Here is a 17,530-nt window from a genome sequence, read left to right as displayed (position 1 = left end):
GGACCTGGGGGTGTTGATTGACAGCTGGCTGAATATGAGCTGGCAGTGTGCCCAGGTGGCCAAGAAGGCCAATAACATCTTCATTTCTGTCAGAAATAGTGTGGCCAGCACGACTAAAGAAGTGATTATCCCCTTGTACTTGGCACTGGTGAGGCCACACTTCAGATACTGTGTTCAGTTTTGGGCTCTTCACTGCAAGGCAGACATTGAGGTGCTGGATCATGTCCAAACAAGAGCAACAAAACTGGTGAAGGGTCTAGAGGACAAGTCTTATGAGGAGCGGCTGAGGGAACTGGGGTTTTTTAATCTGGAGAAAAGGAGTCTGAGGGGAGACCTTATCACTCTCTACAGCTACATGAAAGGAGGTTGTAGCAAGGTGGGTGTTGGTCTCTTTTCCCAAATAGCAACTGATAGGATGAGAGATAATGGCCTCGAGTTGCACCGGGGGAGGTTTAGATTGGATATTAGGAAAAATTTTCTTCACTGAAAAAGTTATCAAGCTTTGGAACAAGCTGCCCAAGGAAGGGGTTGAGTCACCATCATTGGAGGTATTCAAAAGATGTGTAGCTGTGGCACTTAGGGACATGGTTTAGTGGTGGACTTGGCAGTGCTAAATTAACAGTTTGACTCAATGATCTTAAAGGTCTTTTCCAAAGTAAATGATTCTATGATTCTATGATCTATATCACTTAATTTGAAATATGCAGCCTGAGACCTGATACTCATAGCAAAACCGTAATAATTCAATTCTTACTTAACCTGTTAGGTGTCTAACGTCTAACAGGAAATCTTATAACTTTCTCTAATATAATATGATCCTGTGAAGTACTTTCTTTAAAATAAAAAAAAAAATCCTTCATATGTTTTCATCAAGGCACAGTACAAATGTTCTTTTTCTTCTTAGTTCTGATTAAAAAAATGACTGTTTACAGACTTGTTCAATAAGTAATCATTTCACACTCAGGAAATATATTAACTGGCTACTTTCCCTATTTCACATATGCTTTCCTACCTATATTCATTATATGACTGATCCTGATTTCTTCTCTGATGCATAAACTTGAGCTTTTACCTACCTCTTAATTACAAACTAGCGGCAGTGTAGTTTGATTTCTTTTTTTTAAGGGTTACCAGTTTAACACATATCTTCCACTCTATGGAAGTGTGCAGACAACATAACAGTAGTTCTCCAGATACAAATTGTATATCATTTTAGTGTCTGACAAGATAGCCAGTAAGACAGCCTTTATCTCATTGGAAACACCTTAATTTTCCTGACAAGTCTTGTGGTAATAGTTACAGTTCTTATAAAGTATTTATTAATTAGTTGCTAAATGGCTTGAGGCAGTTAAATATGAGTAGTACTACAACTTGGAATAAGATTTTTCATGCTTAAGAATAAAACTGGTATCTATTAGATTCATCAGGTGTTTACCACAAGCAACCAAAATGAAGCATGATGCAAAGTATTCATAGAAGATGTACATGTAAACTTCAGGAAATATTAATCTCTATCTTACCATAGGAAGCAACTGTGAAAATGAATTAATAATTGTAGAGGTTGTAGTTAATGGCTAAATGAGGAGATGTGTAGGTAGAAAACAACCCTTAATTTTTTCAAATTTGAAAAAATTAAACTTAAGCTTAGTCTTAGATGCTATTTTCCATCTCTGAAAACCAAGTTCAAGGTCTAAAACAAGATTTCAGGCGAGCAAATAATAAACATTTTACATTTCAGAATGTGAAATTATTCATTACAAATTGAGCACATGACTAATTTACAGCTCCTTGGATCTTACTGAGTCCTTTTTTCTGAAAAAGTGTGTTTCATCCCTAATACTCGCTTTTCACTTAGACAATCACCTGAGTAATTTGATGCTATTTTTGCTCCTTGATTAGAGGAAATACACTTCTAAGAATTGTGTTAGTGACTATAAAATGGCAAATGACAAATTATAAATGATAAAACCTCTGTTGGCATACAAAAGTCATAAATTACACATGAATATTTAGGTGTAGAACAAACATTTCACAGACATTTGAGCATATAGAAGACTGATAGATTTTAAATCTGTAAAGGACCTGTATTCAGCTAGGCTGACTTCTTGTACAGTATAGGCCATAAAATACCCCTGCATTGATCTTTTTATTCAACTAGTACGTATCTTAAAGTGAAAAGAAAAGTCTGGTTTGTCTAGGAATGGAGAACGCATAAAAATGTTAATGAATTGTTCCACTAATTGGCTACCTCCTCTAAAAGAAAAGCACCTTGATTCTAATTTGAATTTGTCTAGCAACTCTTCCAGCCGTTGGACTTACAACTTTTCTCTGCCAGGCTCAAATGTTATCACATTTCTATTTCCAGGAAGAAACTAATAGGTCATGATAACATCACCTTTAACTTTTTCTGTTAAGCTAAACATATTTAGTCCCAAAGATGCGCATGACTAATCATGAGTTTAGTCCTTTCATTCTCAGTATCAAATATAAGAATAATTTAAATTTCCAAAATGTATATCAATTGGATATACAAAATGAAGGAACATCTTTCATGACAATGTTGTGTTAAGGGCAAATATTCAGCTATTCATATATCGTGACTCCCAAATCTCACTATTTTCTGGAACAGACCTATAACTCATGGAACATGTGTGTGTGTGTGTGTGTGTGTGTGTATACGTACACTGGTAGAATTACTTGGCTGTAGTGTTGATTGGCTGAGTTGATTATTATCATGCTAGCAACCTCTTGTAATCAAAGCATGTTTTCTGAACATATTCATTCTACAGCTGATCTAAGTAGTCTATTTGCAGCAGTGTTAGATCTTGAATAGGAAAAACTGATTCCCGAAAGGTAAGTCAATCAGTCTGATTGTTCATGCCAACAGCCACGAGGTAAATCTTAAATTTCATTCTTCACCTAGAAAAAGCTTGAGAGGGATTTGATTAGGTATTAATAAAAGCTTTTGTCCATAGAGAAATTGTGACATTCCTGCACTTCCAAATAACAGGCACAATCTAAAACTGATGGCTAAATATGAGTGAGAAGGAAATATACCACATCATTTTATACCTGTGACTGACAGAAGATCTCAGGTTAGGGATAGTTTTCTTGTTTAGTCAGCTGGGAGAAATAGCTTTCATCAAAGACTGATTTAGCTTATTTAAGATACAAATTTCATCATGGAGTTTCTTACTTCCCTGTATTGCCCATATTCCACTTCAAAATTATTCTTAGCTGATGTTAACAAGTATAGCTGTACAGACAATGTAATGTTTTTCAGCTATTCAGTATATAAGTTCTTTTATTTCAAGTAGTATGTGGAAGCATCAATATTTTTTGGTAGTATTTAGGCATAAGTTGTCACATTCATGTCTGAAATAGAAGACAATGGATTCCATGTTCACCAATAACTGTTAGGGGCTTGAATTACCAACATTTGAAAATAATCCTATGCAGAAACAGACAGAATTCACTTTGGGACAACAAAATTTTTTTTTTAGCTTGATGTTTTTATTATTAAATATTTTACCATATAGAAGCCTAAATTTTAAAATGATCTGAAAATGAAAACTGGGACCTTTCCCCCTTGAAAAATATCCAAGCAGAATAGTTATATTTAATTTGTGAAATAAAGCATGTGATGTGTTGAAAATTACTTTTTTACTCAGAAATCTAGGTTTTTTATGAATTGGCATTTTCCTATGAAAAAGTCAGAAGTAATTACTGACTGCTGTAATCTGAATTCTTCTCACATTAATAAGAAAAAAAGTTCCCAGATCATGGTGTTCAATGGAATATTTTTAAGTTGTCACTGAACTGAAAACATCATTTTTATTTAAAATCCCATTTGACTCTTACAATTGTATCTTACACTACTTTTTAAAAGACCAGGTTACCAGGGAAAAGTGGTAGCATTGGTGATATGAATTGACATATTTGAATAAAACAGACAAAATTTTGAGTATGTAAGCTCTTCTTCAGTCCTGAAGCAGAAACAGAAAATCTTGGGGTTTTTTTGTTAACTGAGAGTGCTCATGTTCCAAAAAATCCACACTTCTTTTGGGTTCATGAGTTTTAGTTTCCATAGAAGCTAAACATTTTAAATTTTAAGCTTGTTTGTAAGGGGTTTTTGTAGGTCTTCTTTGAGTCTTTGATCTAACAGATTAAAGAAGGGGGATTGTTTTGAAAAACATAATATCTCCTAGTGACTAGTCCTACCCCAGTTCCCTGAATGAGTATGTTGTGGTACACAGTCATTGTTCTAGTTTCATCTACCCAAGCTGCAAATGCCTGTGGATCATGGGACAAAATGTACCACATTTTGGAGTGTACAGGTGGAGAAACTGTGATTAAGGTAGTTCTTTGAGCAGGGTTTACTGATGGTAGAAATGGGTTTGACTTTGCAGGTTGCATTTTTTACACTGACATGGTCAGTTGGTGTTTGTAGCTTTAAATTTGAATGCAATTATGTGTTTGTTTTTTAAATTTTATTTTTATGATATGATAACCTTCTAGCATACTTTGTGATTAATTGTGGAAGATTTGAATTTCTTCTATTCTTAAATACTCATGACTATATTATTATTACTAATATAATCACTGCAATTGTTTTACTAGAAGGATTCTAGTAACATTTTCCACTTTCATCAACATGTATTATGGACCAGAATCCTGCTAAATATAAGAATCTTTGTCTCATAACAAATTCCGACTTTTAATTTGTTTAATTAAGGTAGATGTTAGCAGTCCTGAATAAGAATGAAAAATTGAAATGTCTTAGAGAAAAGACAGTTTAGAATTAAAAAAAAAGAAAAAAAGCCTAAAGGCCTTATCAAAACTCTTCTTCAATAAAAAATTGATTTGAGTTTACTTCCTAAATTAAGTGCTTTCAGAACTTTAATTCCATTTTTGAGAAAACTCATGTATTCTCAAGGAACAGCATTGTAGATTAAAAATTGTTGCCTCCAACAGTCATCCCGATCTACATATGCATATAGCATCATACTGGTAGTCAGAACTCAAACTACTAGTGGCTGCATAACAGTTAGTATAAAATCTTTAACATTCTGTGTTCTCTGATAGCAATACAAATCCAAATGAATGTTTATTACAGTAGTGTAAACTCCAGATTTTCCATATATTGCTACCTATCAGGCCCATTCAAAGGCTCTGATTTTCATTTAATGCACCAATCCCTTGACATCTGTGATTTTTTAAAATATTCCATTCTGTTGGTTTATTTCATTCCACATAACCCACATAAACACACATCAACAAAAGAACTCTGTGAAAACATCTCCATAAATAGCAGTGTTATCTCTGCAACTGTGAGAAGAACAAGGTGAATGGATTTCAACTCTGAACATTAATACACCATTTTGCCTGCTTCCTTGTGCTGCCATCCGTTCCCTACTGCACTACTAATGATAATGGTAATGACAATAAGGACTTACTGTCAGCCATTTGTATGGTCTTCATCTGTAACAGAATTCATTTTAAAAATTACTTTAGAACAGTTGAGAACGCTAGCATTTAGGTTCTGATCTTGAAAATAATTTTGTTCGTGCTTGACTTGTTTCACTTGCAATCCTATTGCAGTCACAAACACTGCTCAGGCGAATACAAATACTTGAGTGCTGCATTGCTTCCAGGAAAAGTATAGGTCTCTCGGAATGATTCTCTCTTTACACCAGTTTTCTGTCATTGTGCAGTAATTTTTCTTGACATTTTTTCATCATTTATAAAGGGGTAAAATGAGAAGAATCTAACTCCTTGGCCAGATCTTCAGAGGTATAGTTCCATTGACTTCAAAACCAATTTACTGTACTTGAAGATATGCTTCTATATATTTTTTCTCTTTAAGACTAAGAATTATTTACTTTTTCACCTCTTACTTATGAACATGAAGTGTTTCACATTGCTTATCTTAGATAACCAGGCCAACTTTTTTTGCTCCTATTTATTCTATAACATCATGAAACACACATCAGCTTCAACTTGTTAAAAGTATCGAGAACTTTCTTCTTTTTTGCCTGCTGAGCAGAAGTATTCTGTATTTTATGGTAATACATCTAAAGGGTTCGGGATCCCAAAGTGATATCTGCAACTGTTCCTACTTCCAGTTCCAAATCAACCTGCAACTCTCCCATCCTTTTTCTACCTTCACAAAACATTTTCCTTTGCCAAAATAAGATTTATAATATTGGTCTGTTTTTCCACTCTTACTAATTGGTTAACACCATACTTTATAGTTCTAATAAAAACACAGCTGCTCCCATTTTACATGTTTGGACACTTTTTATAGGGGGAAGAAACTTAAATAAAGATGAATTGAAAGAAAGTGGAAATTAAGTTTAATTACCACCACCAGAACAAACCACTTAAAGAATTACAGCACTTCAGTATAGATTTTGTGACCACTGCACACAATAGGAATTTTTCCACTGACTTTAACAGCATTTGGATTTGGTCCCTGAAACTCAATTACTTATATTGCAGAAGGAAAACTAAGGCAAGGACAAGCTTACTCCCCTGATCAATGTGCCCGTGGACAAACACATATTAGAATATTTTTACGTTATATATGCGCTCACACATAAGTTTACTTCCCTTATTTGGGGACCGTAAGTACCTTTAGTCAATGTTCAGAGAGAGGCAGGTGGAGCCATGATAAAATACCTGGAAAAATGTGCCTTCAGCAGTATTTCCAGCACAGCCCGTCCAAATGCTACCCTGAGGGATATAAAAGGGTAACAATAGCTTACTTTTAACAAATAAGCTTTAAACCAGCTAGTTTGGCAACTGGATAGTGATATGACTTTGGCAAATTGACAACTAGCAGAAACTGCAAAACATACTGAGAAAACTGGCTCTTCTACCCCGGGTTTTGTGTTCTGTTAGTGCCTACCTAAAGTGAACATACTTGCTGTTTTGCTGAAATGAGGAATGGGTCCCGCAGACCACACAGAAACTGAAAAGACCATCACAAGGCTTAGATTTTGGAGTTATTTTGCCCTTTTCATACTCTTTCCCCTTCAAAACTTCCCTATGATAACTAAATATCACTGGTGAAAAGTAAGTATTTGTCCTCAGTTTTTAAAATTCAGGGGAAGTTGCTACAAGCAGATGGCAAGCAGCTTCTACTGCTTTTTTCCCCCTTCCTCCCTAGGGCAGAAGGAGCATTGTTGAAATACATTTGAGCATTTCTACTTGAAATTATATAGGAAAATGTTCTTTTTTGGGAAGACATATTTGCCTATAGTAGAGATTATAATAGCAGCTTCAGAAAGGAATGAGGGAGATAGGAAACACCTTTCAGTTGTTGAAATGTTGACAAGAATATTCTTTCTAAATCCCTAACTTTGTCTCTACAAGATGTCAGTCATGATGTTCTATAGAAGAACATCAAAATGCACTTTTGATTAATTGGTGCACAAATTATTTCCAATTTGATCTGTAGGCATTAAATTTAATTCTAATGCACTTTCAGTGACTCTGGAACTGTTATATGAATTTGGAATGAATTTAGCCTTTATGTTTTAATTTGCTCAGCCACCTTATCTAAATGGAATATTCTAAGGTTTGGAACAGCTGAAATACTGCTAGTAATTCTTAACTCCAATTTAAATACTTCTGAAATCAATTTAGAGAGAAAGTAAGCTTCCTCTTTGATTGAACAAATGTGTTTTCCTGCTTCTGATCTCTGGACAGCAAGTTGATGTTGTTGCCTCATCAATTTTTTGTAACATACAGTATGTTGTTCAGTAATGTGCTCCTGAGAATGCAGCTGAAACATAATTGATATTCTTTTCTGTATTTTGAGACAGTTTCCCAAGAATGTTTTGATTTAAAAATAAATGGAAGTTTTTACAGCAAGGTAAAGATAATTTACATACTGCTTTCTGCTGTAAATAGCTTATTTGGAAGTATACAAAATGGCTTGTTTTAGAAGCAGAATGTTCTTGTCTTGCAATATTGTATATATACAATCCAACATTCAGGGCAGGGAAAACCTGTCTAGATATTCATATCACTTTCAGCACCATAAGAGCTGAACACTTTATTTTCTGTCAGCATGCCAAATCCTGATTTCTCGATCAGATTTTACTCACTTTATAGTGGGCCACTCCATTACCACTTGAGGAATTATAATGTTGGATAAACTGAGGTCACTATCTATATTTTTGTGGTTAATAACAACAATAATTTAAATTTTGGAATCCGATTATTTTTTACTCACTTTATCTTTAAGCAAAACTCCTGCTGAAAGTAAAGATTTGTTTGACTAAGGCTTTCAAAATTTTTCCATTTTAATCATCCTTTCCTGTATTTTTTCTTCCCACATTTTAAATATTTTCTGACTTCATAACCTTCTTTCATAAGGACAAGCTTAACATGTCTTTTTTCTAACTCTTAGTTTGCTTAGTTTATATTAAGGGGATGTTCTCATTGAACACTGTAGAAAATACATATATTCATTATATATCACAGTTTGGGACAACTGTTAGAACCAATATCTTATCCAATGGCTTAGTTTCATTCATCCTTGTAATTTGCCTGAGACAATTTGCCTGAGATCTGGCAACCATTTGCATTTCAGAGGTCTTGCAAAAATCTATCACTATCATCCATATTATCACAACCTATTTTTCTAGAGACTGATTTTTTCACAATGTTGAGGTTAATGAGTAGTTCAGTGCAAAGTATAGATTACATATTTGATTATGTTTGATGATGTCAATACATTACCCCTAGGAATCCCTATGCATTACCATAACTTCCAGAAACAATATCTGTAATATTTGCTCTTAACCACAGGGACTTAGGATTCTCATTACATGTGCAAAGTATACATTATCATGAAAGTTCACTGAAAAATCATCTGTACTTACCTGTTATGCTTATGCTTGTTACCAAGAGTCAGACTAAATATGCATCATGTTCCTTAAGTGCTTAAATCATCTCCTTCTATGCAAAGGACATGCATAGTGTCAACTGATACCTGTAAAAATTATTGTTAATAATGATAAGTATTTCAGGGAAATAAAACATCTGCCAGGTTTTTAGCCTTACTGTACTAGACAAGTTCCATATGAAAAAGTAATTCATACCAAAAAAATTTTAGAGGTATATAATATGCAAGTAAATCCTTGTGGAGATTTTAACTGGTAGTAAAATACAAATAATATCAAGTAGAAATCAAATAATTACTTATGAAGCAATCCCACATAATCCTCAAATCTCTTGCAGTCTACTTCTTTCAAGACTGTATGGGGCAAATAATACTTTTTTCAAGTCAAATTAACCTACTTCTTAAGATATTATTCCAAACATATTCCATACATTTGAAGTATTACAGTCTGGATTTGACTAAAACCAAAACAAAACACTGAGTTTGCCATATATACAGAACCTTACTGAGAGGCAAAACATTTTAGCCAAATTGTTTCTCCACCATCAGAATTCAGTTAATGACATATAAGTATGCATCACAGAAGTTTTTCCATGGTCAGTACTACAGCTCTGCTACATAGGCTACCTCTATATCTCTATTACAAAGATTTGGGATGAGCCCAGTGTTTTTAGGCGATGTTTTATATTTCTGTCATTCAAATCCTGAGTAAAATAAAACTTAACTTCTTTTGGCCTCTCTGAGGCAAATGATTTATTTGGCTCTTAGTCATGCACCATGACATTGACCACGATATTGTTATTTCTTTCATCAGTTCACACGTAGACACAAAAATTATTTATAGCACATCTTATTCATATTGACAGGATAACACCAGCAAGGACTGAACCTGTGACATCTGGCAAAAACATCCACTTAAATCAGAAGTCTTAGTTCTTTTACCCAAGACTTGAGTATGCAATACCATACAAACAATATGGTTACCTTCAGTGCTGGAGAAATACCACACTGGGAATGTCAGAGTGTCCTACTGTCACAGAAAATAGATTTAGTATTTGCAAAGAGCTATAGCTAGCCAAGGAATGCTAAAGTCATCTTTAAATCAACAGCTTTAGAGAAGGGTAAATTAAAATTTTGATGCAAAAATTATTCCAATTAATCACCATGTAATAAATAGGCTATCAATCCCAAATAGTGTATTCTAGCTTTCCTCTAATGAACCATCTCTCACTGCTTACACATAGTGTTTGACTAGGAATACAATACTGCACTTTAAAGAAAAAAAACATCTTTCTGATAATGACCTAACTCCTCAGGGAAAGAAAAAGATCCATATTTTTCAGAACATAAATACAGACTTCCTTCATCAAAGTAGTACAGAGTTCTCACCTAGTACAAATTACATCTTTTCTCTGTCTGGGCCCTCTTTCATACACCATTCACAAGGCTTTGGAAGTTCATAAAATCCAAGCTCAGAGACTCATGAAGCTACTTCAGACCTCTTGGACTTGTTTTTAAAATCTTCAGGAATTTTGCAGAAAGAGGATTTGCCCATGCCTGCATCAGGTATCCTCGCACAAAGGTTAATGGTTTCCTGGAAGTATAATATACTGTACTATCATAGCCTCTCTGTTTTCTCATTGTGTATCTATTTGGGAAGGTGGTAAAGGGAAGAACAGGAAAATTCTAGGAAGGGAAGGAGTAACTATCACAATTCCAAATCTGAGGACCGTGCCCATGTAACACAGTGAAGAGTTTCTGAATAATGAAAGTCACTGGGAGATCCTCTCTGTAATCAGAATGATGGAGGAGCAGCTAAAAACTCAGGGACTGTATGCTGTGTGTTTAGCACTGCAAATATAGATTCCTACAATCTGGTGGATGTAAAACTCCCCTGACAAAAAAATGAGAAAACTGAGTTCCCCTGTTGCAATAAAATCCCTTTTAATATTAGACAACCTTTGAGACAAAGCAGAAGTGAAAATTAATCTAGAAGACATAAATGACAGCCTTAAGAAATTAGTTACTATATTTGGAAAGATATACTGCAAAATAAAAAACATGGATTCTTTGATTGAACAGGGTGCTCCTCTTGGTAGTATCCTCTCAGCTCATTCTTGCTCTTGCATGTAGTTCTTAATTTGCTTAGCACTGTCTACATTTGTATTTAAGCTGTAAGTTGGATAGTTAGATGATCCATGTAAAAATAAACTTTTTTTGGCAGATTTTTTTCTTTTAATCATAAAAATTTTCTTGATCTGGTTTATAGTGGAGTTCCACAGACACCACATCGGCTCAGCGAAGTGTCATGAACAGTTGTGGGAGTGTGAGCTGTTGGCACACGAAGAGCCAGAACTGGATTGGCCACCTTATAGAACATTTCTGATACTTCAGGCATCACTCTGATACTGCTTCAGGCTGTTTTCTGTGTTTGTTCACCTGACAGATTCTGAAGCCAAGTTAACTCAGAATAGTTTATATAGTTTTGGCACAGAGGTCCAACATCTTGACAAGTATCATTGTTAATCACTGCTTTCCTTGAAGCAGAAATCTCAGCTGGAGTAAAGATTTCCTTTATAGACTCTTTTGTTACTGAAGTTGCTACTGATGTTAAAGTCAGCTTTCAAGGTTTTCTAAAACCACAACTCTGCTAATTGATCTAACCAGGTAATCGGTCTCCCTTGCTGATGGACACTTGTCTCAAAGTTTCCACCACTGCTATATAAGGATGCCTTCCCACTGGGTGGACCTAGGATGTTTCATCACCTGGTCTGGTTGTGAACAGTATGTTCACACAGTGCCCATCTGCCTTTCCCTGGCAGATCAGTAACTGAAAGAGAGCTTCATCACTTCTGAGTTTCCATTAACTTTAAATACATGAAGCTTCCACGGCACATAATTCTAGATCTGTTCATTGTACAAACTCATTAGCAAAGACAGAGAACGCAGCTCATTACTAGCTCTTGATAGAGACAGTGCTTTAAAGCACTAAATAAACCCAGTGGCACTTAAACACAGCTGTCAGGAATTTGAGGACCCTCAGATAATGATAAACCATGTCACGTCATGAACAAGGCTTTCAAAAATCTTTTTGAGTGTGCTTTCAGAATTGTTTTCAGGCATACTATTTCTGAAGAACGGTCCTTAGATTTCTTAGCTGTCACACTGGTAATGGTAAGATGCTGTCAGGGTCATGTTCTTACAGATTTTAACACGACATCTAACAGTACATCATTTCCCACTGTATAACTAATAGACGTTTCAGTTCTTGTATATAAGTTAATGCCTTTCAATTACAATAATGGCACTGAGGACCAGAGATATGGACAGAATGAAAGATGCAACAGATGTGTGGGTATATTTATCTGCTGCCAAGTGCTGAGACACTGCAATAAACATCAGCCTTTGCATAAGTACCAATCTAATCTTCTTAGTCAATTAAATGTTACCAAGTAAGTTATGTAGCAAATTTGTGCTTCAGTTTTCGTGTATATCTCTATCTGCACAAATAATCGTTTTGACCTCATACAAGTTGAAATTATATGGTCAAATGACCTAGGCAGAACGTAAGTGGCCATATGTCCCCTGAATAAATTTATGGAAGTAAGCATTTAAAACAATTAAATGAGAGATATGAACTCATTTTTGATACCCACTAATAAATATTATGGCCATCATTTTCTTGAATTTGCATAGTCTAAAATATGCCACAAAGAGATGCTAATCTTCAGACAGATTTGGAGAAATTTAATACCATAGTTAAAGTCTTATGAAGTGTTAAAACTGGGTTGGCACTTCTGTTCATTTTCCACAGAACATGAGGCCAACTCATTTTTATATTGTTCACAGAAACATTAAAAATTATTAATGAGTGCTAGTAAATGTGAAAATGAAGGAATGACTATCAGGAATGAAAACAAGTGTCTCCTTTCATCTTGCCACAGCTAGATAATTCTGTTAGCTGCCTCATAATCAGCCTCCAGTTCTTCTTTTAGGCCGGCTAAATAGCATTTAGACATTGAAATTGAACAAGTTCTTATTCACGTAGAGAGTAACACAGCTAGTATAGTAACCGTTACACTGAGCAACATATATATTAAAGCAAACTCCTCATACTTTAACATATAGAATATTTCTGTGATGCAGAAAGAAATGCAGCCCATTCATTAAATATATAGAAAGGAGACAAAATTTCTTAGCAAGGATTCAGTACAAAAACATTTACATATACATTTACCATTCCCTTACATAGAGAAAATTAATTTATACTGAATAGATTCAGTTCAAACTCAATTCCATGTTAAACAACAATAAATCCTAGAATGCATATACATAATATAAACCAAAGTACTACTGTAAAATGAAACCATAAGCTCTGATGTATCAATGAAAAGCAAAAAGTTTGAAGTTTTTTAAAACAAAACCAAAAACCACCAGAAATATGGATGTCTGCATTTGTGTTGATGATTTTTTATTTTATTATTGTTTATATCACCACCAATAAATAACCAAACATGAAAATGTCTTTTTTATAAGTTTAGATATGACAAGTTATGAAAACCACAAAAAAACAGGAAAAAATTCTACTACAGCTCCACATTATTCTACACTAAAGAGTCCTGTATTTATAAAGAAAAAATTTTGAAATAATCTTTGTCCCCAGTTACATAAATCACAGATGTGTAGCAAATTATTAGTCCCAGTTCCTGACATGTTCTTTCCAGAGTTAAATCACATCTAGAATGTAAAAGCCACCAGTTTTCTATAAAATTTCATCATAATTATTTAAAAGAAACTAAAATATTCTCCTAGTTTTGTTTTTTTTCAGAATACCTTTACTGTTATTAATATTTTAACTGCAAACTGTTTTAACTTCCTGTGAAAAACCCATTGAAAATTAACAAGCAACTGAAGCAAATTCATGGACCTAAAAGGAATACAGGTTTGAGTGATAAACTTCAGTATTAGCCTATTGACTACTAAAGATTAATATTTAAATTTATAGATCAAAAATAAATGTATTATGTTCCTTCAAATAAACTGCCTTATAATATGGTTCAATCACCAGTTATCATTTTCCCTTGCCTGACAAATCAATAGGGATGAATGAAAAAATGGTGGATATGCCCAATGATGTATTTTAGAACTTTTTAGAATTATTTTTACATATCCTTTATACTTTTTTTTTTTTTTTTTTTTAATAATAAAGTAGATGCTACCAGAATGGCTTGGTCAGGCTTGCATTGCAAAATAAATTCAGAAAGCAATCACTGATAATCCTAAAGACCAAGTTATTGCTCAGCCACAGGAGCCAGCCTTTTGTTCAGCACTTTTGTTTGCAAACCAGTCTTTGTCCTTGAAAACACGTATTTTGCATGACAGAAACAGAATAACATAATCATATAATGGCATAGGTTGCTTGTGTGGTGTATTGAGCAAAATCCACAACAAAGAACATCTATATGAACAGTTGCACTCCTGGATGTTGTATTGGGGCAGTGGCAGAAGGAACAGAAGTATCCCAAAGGCAGGAGTCTTTGCATGCTTGAATAAAGCTTTTGCTTCTCCTTCCTCTATTCCTATCTGTGTGATGGACTGATCTCTGAGTTACCAAACTGACTTTTTTTAGGATCAGTCATGATTTTCAGATATGATCTTTCCATTCTTTGCTTTGTAATGTCAATTCATGGCAGTCACCTGTTGAACTGGCCTAAGAGCAATCTGAAAATTAATTCATTTGGTTTTGGGGGTAGAAGGATACCAGGCTTATCCCAGAGGTGATAAATGACTGTTGTATTTCCCAAAATACTAAATTGCACTCAACTTCAAAGAGTTTACTTAGAATGACATTATATGTAACTGGAATTAATTTCAAAGGAGAACTAAATCATTGGTTATGAAGGGAAAGACATTTCCTCACCTTTAAGAGTGTACATACTTTTAGTGAGAGGAAGGAAGAAGGAATGAAGAAAAAAATTGATTATAAGCAAAAAGAATCTAGTTTGAGTTTGTAGCCAAATCTTGGAATAAAGCAGAATATAAGGAGATGGCTAAGGCTATTACCTTTTACCACAGAACCTGAACATCAGGAAAATTATTTGTAAACCACAAAGCAAAGTGCTTCAGATAACTAATGAAATGAAGGACAGGAGAATTGGCTGAGATAAATTTAAATGTTCTGAACCTTCACTCATTTTCATTTTTGATCTTAAGAAGAATAAAATTAACTGTCTTTCCTTCCTGTTCACATCACTACTATATACATATTTTTAACATTTGATAAGATCTTTATCAAAAGAAAACAGCGCAAGACAGAAAAGGTTGCCCTTATCATACATAGGGTCTGGATGCAATCTGAAGACACCGGAAATCTCACTTGAATCTTGTCTTCACAAGATTTTCAGAGTTGTCTCTAGAACAAAGAGGACAACATAAACTCACCTGAAGAATTCAGAAGGAATCTATGATGATATTGGGATGAATAACAAAATTCCCACAAGACAGTCACGATTCCATCACTGTTTTAAATGAATATTCAAAAAGAACTTCCAACTCACAAAAGATGTGATCATTATTCCTTGAAAGCTCGTGAGTTTTTTTAATACTTTACAAAGCTTTTTTTTTCCTTTAAAAAGTTTTACTTGTAATAATAATATGTGTATTACCCTCTTCAGTTTTGATCAAATCTATACCGATACTGTATGCATAATTCCACTCTAAAAGAGGAGATTGCCAGTAGTATAAACATATCATTATGCAAAGTAATTAGATGCAGAAAAATAAATAGAATCAATGCTGAGAGCTTATAGAAGTGCAGATAAACAAGTGCTCATAATGTTTTTTAATAGATGTTTAGAAAAATCAGCCATATCCTTCAGGTTAATGACTTAGTTCCATCTAGATTTTCTCTTCTGGGTATAGAATATACAATTATAATGCTTATAATTCAAAGTGAGAAAACCTTGATGACTAAGTCTGTAGAATCCAGCAGGCTTCAGCAGATCAGCAATCATCCTTTACAACCATCTTTGTAAATATATAAATGTATTTTATTTAAACTCATAGGCAGTTCTAAAAATCCTTTTTTCCCTGTAATTGTAAATTCCTGTTTGTTTGCTAAAAATAGTAGCGCAAATTATTTTTTCTTTTGTGAGTGAGATACTTTTGTTGTATCTTCTTTGGCTTATATCTGCCATTCAGAACTACAATTGGTGGCAATCACCCCTCAAACTACAATAGGGGATTCCTTGTTCTTGGTCTTCACTTACTACTATAGTTTGAAAAGACTCCCCTGTCTTTTTGTGAGTCATTTAAAGCAATCATTCAGGATAGTAACAGCCAGTACTCTTTTTCTGTTGGTTTGATTGAATCTCACCTTGGCTAGAAGTCCAAAGATCCAAGCATATCTATATTAATAAAACTTTTTTCAGGTGTGTTTTACCCCTATAAATGTCCTGACTAGTTATTTTTTCTTTTTAGAAATGCATTAAGAGGTTTTGAGGACCTGTAAAAATGCAAATGAGCAAAGCCACCTTTATTTTTGATGGAAGTAGCCACCAGTTATGGGGTGAAGCCTACCCAAAAGTACCATTCGGTTAAGCAAGACCTTCACAACATCTGCCCAGCTCTAACTCATTAGATGATTCTGGTATGCACTGGGAAAACAAGGTAAAGGATAATTGTCACAGAATTATCTCTGTGCCTATAAGCCCTGGACTACATCTGCCCTGTTCTGATGGTTCAGGTATACGCTATAAAGGCACAAGTATGCACAGTTGAACTGTTCCCAGTTTTTCATCCTTCTAACACCTTTGGGATGGGAGATTAGAAGGTATTAGGGACCCAAGCAGCAACCACTAACTACCAAAGAGATTGTCATGGGGTGGCGCAATCAACAAGGTAGCGTCTGCTGACCATGTAAGTTAGAAAGCGATAAATAACAGAAAAAAAAACGTCCACAGAGTGGGTGGAGAAGGAGTGGAGTAGTAGGAAGAGGGGTGGTATAACTGTGGATAGCCTAGATTGTGCAGAAACCTAATCCTGAGGAGGATCTGCTATGTAAAAGTGAAGCTGACAGACGCTTCAACCAGTCTCAGTAAGTGTCTTGTTTCCCGCTGCTGGTCACAAACACGCTGGAGGTGTTCATGAGTGAGTGTGTTCTGTGCAAGAAGTTTCAAAATAATTATTAAATTACACATGCAATAGAAATTCATGGTTAAATGGTTACACAATCAATTTCACGTACAAAAGTATTAAACCAGTGGAGTTTTTTTCAAATCAAAGTTTAGGGTATGTATGCTAATTGTATGGTGGTGTCCTCACTGGTGATTTGTACAGGTGTATGCCAACCGCCCTGTTATCAGGAAGTGTGTCTTAATTGTAAGAGTCCTTGGCAGTATGTTTATTTCTTATTTTCTCCATGGGACTTCAGGTTCATTCAGTGGACAGAATGGATATACAGGGCAGCAGAATTAAGGTTCCATAGGGAACAATAAATCTCATCTGTCCTATTTTTCAAGTGCAACTTGAATTATCTTCTATTAACAGAGAGTACAGGGAGGAGAGACTGTCAGTTAATTCATTCTTATGTCATTAAATCTGTTGTCCTGAAAAATA

The sequence above is a fragment of the Strix aluco genome, chromosome 1, assembly GCF_031877795.1.
Source record: "Strix aluco isolate bStrAlu1 chromosome 1, bStrAlu1.hap1, whole genome shotgun sequence".
Classification (NCBI taxonomy): domain Eukaryota; kingdom Metazoa; phylum Chordata; class Aves; order Strigiformes; family Strigidae; genus Strix; species Strix aluco.
The sequence above is the reverse complement of the archived record's forward strand: the minus strand, read 5'-3'. Positions refer to the sequence as shown.